A 7516-nucleotide genomic window follows, 5' to 3' on the forward strand; every position below is an offset into this window, starting at 1 on the left:
GCTCCAGCGCATCACCGCAGCTCCGCACTTCATGGATGTAATGGTGGAGAAAAGAAACGGAGAGAGAGAAGACGGCGAGAGTTGAGCGGTGGAAAAGATGCAAGAGGATGGGATCGGATAAGGTTTTTTTCATGGTAATACGTGTCTCATTCATCTTCTATATCTAAATAGCTAGCCCCCACTAACTATTTCTCTCAACATGCGAGCATGCCACATCATCACAACATGCATGAGGAAAGGCCCATCTCCACTACCATATGTCTCTCAACATGCAAGCAAGCCATTTCATCATGAAATACGCCTGGAAAAAATGACTCATCTCAATATGCAAACATACATGGGAATTTTCAGTCTATTATCTTATTTATATTTAATAAATATTTTACAACTATATAGTAATCTAACATAATAAAATATATGTATTTTCAATTTTAGTTTTTTTATATTATTACTCCGAATATTCATGTTTCATACAACGAATCACATTAAAATATATTGCAAAATATTCCTGCAATAACGTGTGGGGTATCATCTAGTATCATAAAGAACAAAGTACAAGTCACGTAAAGACCGACATAAAAAAACTGAAAAGATAGCAGAACATCTCTGAGCTTGACACCAACGCCCGTCACCTGCCTCCGGCACCACCACGGCAGCCACTGAAGAAAAGAATGACGAATCACCTCCTCACCCGAGCTCGATGCGGCTCCATCGCTGATATGCATATTTGCGAACCTCCAAGGTGGCTCACCAAAAGTGAAGCCCTTACCATTGAACGAATCAGATTGGGGCAACACCCCGGACACGCCATCGAACTCCAGATCTGGCACCCCACCACGACTAAAACACCGAAGGAGGAAACCATATTTGCCATCCACGAACCACGAGCCCAACACATGCTCCGTCTTCCAGATGTCGTCGATGCAGACCACAATCTGCATCTGCTCCTGGACTACCTCCCAAGCTCCGCGTCGACGCTAGAGCAAACGCTGTTGCAAGGGCGGAGCCCGAGGACATAGGTCCACCACGAGGATGCTGCCGCCGCCACGTCATCCTTGTTTGAACAGACTGGTTTCCAAATCCATCCCTAACCATAGGTCCGATGGCCTCGTCGGGGAAGAATCTGAATAATCTTTATTCAGCATTGTCATCGTCGCCGCCGAAGCAAAGACGATGAACAACCTAAAAACCTAGACTACGAGAGAGTAAAAGCGATCCACACATGTGGATCTAGCGACCCCCCTCGGCACCGACGACCGAGGTCGCTGGCGAAGGGGAGCCGCCGGAGAGCGGCGTTGGAAAATTGGCCTCCCCTAGCGGCGGCTAGGGTTCCAGCCGCCAGGGACGAGTAGTGGTGAGGACGCCACCGCTTTTCTCATGGGGCCCGCATGAGGACGCGTTCAAAGTAGCCATGTGTGGTTGCGTGTCACTTTGGTCGATTCGATCAGGCCAGATCCAATGGCGCGCGCGTCCGGCGCAGTGTTCGGCCTGCACGTCGAGTGGAAAGGTTTCCCTAAATTCATTGTGAAATCAGCTAATGTACATCGAAACAGTTGGCAATATGTGGAATGACCTGTTCTATATGAAACATACGGAGGAACGGTGGTATCCTCAGCCCACCAGGGTTCAAATCTTGGTGCTTGCATTATTCCTGAATTTATTTCAGGATTTCCGGTGACGCGCTTTTATTGGAAGGAGACGTTCCCATCGACGACGAGACGCCTATGGTGACTTTGTAAATTTCACGATGACATGCCGGCTCAGTCTCTCGGAGGTCTTATAGGGGTAGGGTGTGCGTGTGTGCGTTCATAGAGATGAGTGTATACACATATGCAAGAGCACCCGCGTTTGTACTGATGTTAAAAAAACATATTAAAGAATAAGAGACGAACATAAAAGTTCCATTGAGCATCATTTCATCTGTTTTCTTTCTTGCCTTCAATTTAATATTTCGGTGCTGCTAAAAATCAGTCGACTCCTAGACCATTAGATCTGCTAATGCTTTTACATGCGTGCGATCTGCTTTTAATTGTAAATTGGCCCGTGTAGATGGACGGACTAGTGGGCTGCTTTCGTGTCTTATTTTATTTTTGTCAGCTTTGGTCGGTGGGCTAATCAGGGGAGTGACGGGTGTGTCTTTTTTCTTTGGCCTGTAATTTTTATAAAGCGTAAGAGTGATCCCTGATTAGGAAAAGAACTCCCCTAAAAAAAGAACTGCATACTTTTCTAAGAAAAAGGAAAAGAATTTGTATACTGTAGTAGCATCTTTTCTGAGTTTTTCTCCTCGTTTTTCTCCTCGTTTTTTGAATCCGTGTGCGTATGTGTGCTTGTTGTTGATAGATTAGATCCTTATTGTATAGTTTTTGGATGTAGTTTTTTCTAGTGCAGCATCCATTTTTTAGAACCAGAATTTTCTTTTTTTGAGATGTGTGTACGCGCACGCATTTTTGTATAGAACAAGCATCCAAATCTTTTTTTTCTAGTTTTTTTAGCGTTGGCTTTGTAAGTATGTCAGTCTAAAAGAAGTATAGATGGAAATATCTAATTCGGTGGAACAGAAACCCTTCCCTCCCTCGTGTCGCCCCGCTCGGGCGACCCGAGGGGCGAAACCCTACCCCCGCCGCCTCCCTCCCCTGCTCGCCCTCCCCACGCTGCCGCCGGAGACTGCTGATGCCGAGCAAGCTTGGCGCGCCGTCGATGAAGGTGGCGGCAGGGCCCTTGCCGCCTTGCCTCGTCTGTGGTAGGCCTCTGGATCTGGGGCGGCGGCCCCGGCTGGTGAGGCATCGCCGGCTTCGGCATCCGGTGGCCCGGGCGCAGGTCGGCGGTTCTCGGCCGTGTGGACGGCAAGATCCCCGAAGAATGCAGGCCAGCGCGCGGCAGCAGCGTTTTCTCTGGCTGCGTCAGATCTGGTCGCCCCCACTGCTCTTCTTCTCTAGCAAGCTCCTCCCCTCCCCAGATCCAGCCTGCCTCGTCGAGGGGCCTCGGTCTGCTCAGGTGGGAGTGGGTGTCAGGATGCAGGACCGGGGAAACCCCAGCCAGCCATGCCAACGGCGACGGCGACGACGCCCGCGGGCGCCGCGCACCTTCCCGGAGGCGCCGTTCAGGTCTTGCTCCCCCTCCCCCTTCCTTTTGTCTCCCGGGAGAAATCCTCAATTTTGTTGGGCAGCGGCGACGGCCTTGGCGCTGTAACCTTCCTGAAGGCACTGTTTTGGGAACAAAGATGTGTTGTGGGCTTCGTTGTGGTGTAGGTGGAGTGTGTCGGCGACGGCAGCATGCGTCCAGCGGTGGCGGTGTCTTCCTTGGTGCTGGGTCAAGTTGTTATGGTGCTCTTCGCCGGGCTGCAGTTTATTCCTCCGGTGCCCTTGGATCTTCCAGGACGGGAGGGGATAGGGTTCCCCTCCTACGGTGGCTGCACTTCAGCTCGTCGAGCGAGCCGAAGCTCCCAAATTGGTCTTGGCCCTCGCTGCTGCCCAATTGTGCATTCTCACTGCTCGCCCTCTTCCAAGTCAAAACTTTGGCATATGGTGTTGCTCTGCTCTAGGTGAGTCGTCGTCGGCATGTCGGGAACGCCTGGTTCCGCCCAAGTGGTTTCTTCGAGGCTATCCATCTAGGCTCTAGGGTGAGCATGTCCTTCGCTCAACGGTGCGGCGTCATCGAGCCAGGCGAGGAGGCAGGGGCCTTCTTTGACGATGGATCTGGATGGATGTGTCTTTCTTCAAGCACAGGTTTTGGCAACGACGTGCCTTGCATCGTCGTCGGTGCACTCTCCTGATCAGGATTTCGCTTTCGCCTTGGTTTTTCGGCGTACAAGAGGATAGTGGCATCTCCAAGCTATATGCTTTACGCCAATCTTTCTAACTAGCTTATAGTATGTGCATTGTGAGCTGTTCCTTGGCGCCCATGTATCTTTGTTGTTTGTTTTCTTTGCTTTAGTTGGTGAGTGGTATATTTGAGGTTGTAATCCTGGCCGGTTGATGGCTTTGTTAATTCAAAGCCGGGCTTTACTTGAACCTTCGTTCTAAAAAAATATCTAATTCTAAAATTATCTATTTTATGTGGATTTGCTATTCTCAGCCTATCAAGAATTAGCCAAGTCTTAGCCAAGTCTACCTCAACTGCAAGTGTCGCCTCGGAATGCAACTATATGTCTTCAAAGCGACAAAGAATTATTAGTTTTCTTTTGTTTGTTTTGCTTTTCCCTCATGTCCAATCGTTTGCTTTCAGTGTTTTTGGTGACGAGTTGTTTTAGGGTGCGCTTGGGCGTGGGCATGGATGTGTGACAGCCTGGCTTTTCTGGTTTTATTTTTGTGTTCTTTTTTTATGCTTCTTTTTTATCTTCTTGCAAGTGATTTTCAACAATCGGCGTTCTCGTGACATTGATCTTATTTTTTACCATTTTTCTTGTTTCATTTTTTATTTATAATTTCTTTCTTATTTGCTTTTTGAAAAATTCCTTGTTTCTTTTAAATTTATTTATATTTTTCTCTTTTTATTGCTTTTAGAACCTTTTTCTCTTGGTTAATCTGATTTCGGATACTTACTATGGCAACAATGCACCCACTGACTGGCCTATGGGCTCATTTTGGTGGAAATCCATCATTAAATTGCTTCCTATCTTCAAAGAGATGGCAATCTGCATAGTAGGTCAAGGTTCTTTAGCTCTTTTTTGCCATGACAAATGGGCTCATACTGCACTCAAACAATAGTTCCCAGAGTTGTTCTCTTTTGATCTGAATGGACTGCTCTCAGTAAGAGAAGCTGCAGACTCTGATTCTTTTCAAGAATTATTTCACAGACCATTGTCAGCTCAAACTTTTGCACAGTTTCATCAAGCCAAGAACTACCTAGATCAAGTAAACCCCAACAGCTCCCCTGACAAATGGAAATATGTCTAAACTCTTCCTCCTTTTTACCATCTAAAGCATACAATTTTCTGATTCAAGGGGAGAATGCTCACCCTATCTTCAAGAAGATTTGGTCTGCTGCTGTTATGTTGAGATATAAGATCTTCTTCCAGCTCTTGTTACATATAGGGTCAACACAAGAGAACTATTGCACAGGAAATCTTCCCAACTACCTTATGCATGTGAGCTTTGCAATGATCAGGTGGAGGAAACTGCTTTATACTTATTCTGGGACTGCCCCTTTGCCCTCGGCTGCTGGGAAATGATTATTTCACACGAACAGAGAGATACATGTGTTTTGAACGATATATTGTTAACTCTTGCTGGATTGCCAAAGGAAGTAGGCCTGAACTTAATCATTATGGCATGATGGCAGGTTTGGATGCACAGAAATGAGAAGATCTTCACACGCATTAATCCAAGTCTCACTTCATGGAAAGTTCTGCTACAGCACAAGATCAAGCTCAAATTCAAGCAAGTTTATATGGATTGGATTGAGTCTCACTTCTAGTCTACTCGTCAATTATCATGATAGCTCCCAAGCAAGGCATTGTTTGTGTTGACGCTAGAAAATGGCATGATCGCAAAGAATGACTTGAGGCTGTAGCAAGATGAGTTCAAATTCATGATGTCATGTCACCATTGGATGACTCTCTTCAAGCCGATCGAAATAAATATAAAGATGGTCCAAAACGGAGCTCGGATGCAGAAGTTATGACAATTTTGAAGATACCCATGTTGACATCAGATTAGAAAATGACATGAAACCTAATTAATATGGCCTTGGATGAAAAAACTTTCAACTACAAAGTTCTTCATCTCGTTGAAACGGACGATTTTGATATAAAAATCGTCCTCATCCGACATCGTATGCAAAAGTTACAGGCAAAACAATGGGCTGCAGCAGTATTTGGCCGGATCATCCGGGCCGGGATCCGGACTTCGGCCGGATGAATGACCCGAACATCCAGGCTATCATCCGGTTAAATCAACAGAACCATAAATTTCGGACCCCGTGAAGCCAGATCATCCGGATGGCACCCAGATCATCCGGGTAAAGCCCGGATAATCCGGACATGAATCCGGACGTCCGAATAAGTTTTTCTACTACAGACTTTAGAAAACGACCCGAAACACCCTAAGATGGCCTCAGATCGAAAAGTGTTCAACATGAAAGTTGTGCGTCTCGTCGAGGCGGTTGATTTGGATATAAAAACGTCCAAATCCGAGGTCGTATGCAGAGTTTTGCCAGAACTTTGAAGAGGAGACTGGGCGGATCGAACCAGGTTTGGATCCAATCAACTCTCCCATGAAAGATGAAACTGCCATGAATCTGATCCCACTGGAATCTCGCATCGACGGTGTCGTGGACTACTTGGCTTGACTGAAGGTCGCCATGTCACGGATCGACCCGGCACTTTGGCCAGAGGCCACACTCCAAAATGATCTTGAGTCTCTGATGACTCAACTTAACGGAATCCCTGATCGAGTGCAGGAGTGGAAGAAGTCTTCTGCTTGGTGTGGCGCTGATGTGGCTCTGTCTTTGGTTCGTGTCCATTGCAAGGAGGTGCGACAAGATAAGCTGGCCGCAATCAAGGTCGCCAACACCCAGAAGCACGACTTCCGAACTTTTATGGAGACTTTCATTGCTGCCGCCACTCGGATTGCCGATGGCGTCGACCTGGACGAGTTCGTCGAGCCTACCAGCCCTCCTCCTGCGGAGTGAACAAACTTTTATGCCCCATCTTAAATTTGCCTCGGAATGCCAAGTGGTTTTTGTAACCGTTAAACTCTTTCGGGCTGAATGCCTGAGCACTTTGACCTGTGGTCCGAACCCTTTAGGATTTATCTGAACTCGGTTTATCGTTGAATATCTTTATGAATCCCCCGTCGAGTGGAAATAGTTCTTCTTTCGAGACAACTTTTTTGTACTTGTGGCGCGGCTCCGAAGGGAAAGGTAGCAGTCGACCTGCACCTCGTTACTGTAGAGCGGGATGGGGTGCATGTTGTATTTGTGGCGAAGCTCTTCAAGGAGGAGGTGGCCGTCGACCTGCAGCTTGTTACTGCAGGGCAGGATGGAATGCACATTGTATTTGTGGCGAAGCTCTCCAAGGAGGAGGATGCCATTGACCTGCAGCTTGTTACTGCAGGGCAGGATGGAGTGCACGTTGTATTTGTGGTGAAGCTCTCCAAGGAGGAGGCGGCCGTCGACCTGCAGCTTGTTACTGCAGGGCAGGATGTGTTTTTGTACTTAGGCGAGTGCCTGACCGCGGTTAAGTCTTCAAACGAGAAAACTTAGGCAAGTACCGGACTGCAGCTAAGCCCCCGAGTGAGAGGACTGCTCTCCACTCGATAGGATTTTTCAAACTTAGGCGAGTGCCTGACTGCAGCTGAGTCCTCAAGTAAGAGAACTTAGGCGAGTACTGGACTGCAGCTAAGCCCCCGAGTGGGAGGGCTGCTCTCCACTCGGTAGAAATTTTTTTCAAACTTAGGCGAGTGCCTGACTGCAGCTGAGTCCTCAAGAGAGAGAACTTAGGCGAGTACTGGACTGCAGCTAAGCCCCCGAGTGGGAGGGCTGCTCTCCACTTGGTAGGATTTTTTTTCAAACTTAG

Source organism: Triticum dicoccoides, chromosome 3A, assembly GCF_002162155.2.
Source record: "Triticum dicoccoides isolate Atlit2015 ecotype Zavitan chromosome 3A, WEW_v2.0, whole genome shotgun sequence".
Classification (NCBI taxonomy): Eukaryota; Viridiplantae; Streptophyta; class Magnoliopsida; order Poales; family Poaceae; genus Triticum; species Triticum dicoccoides.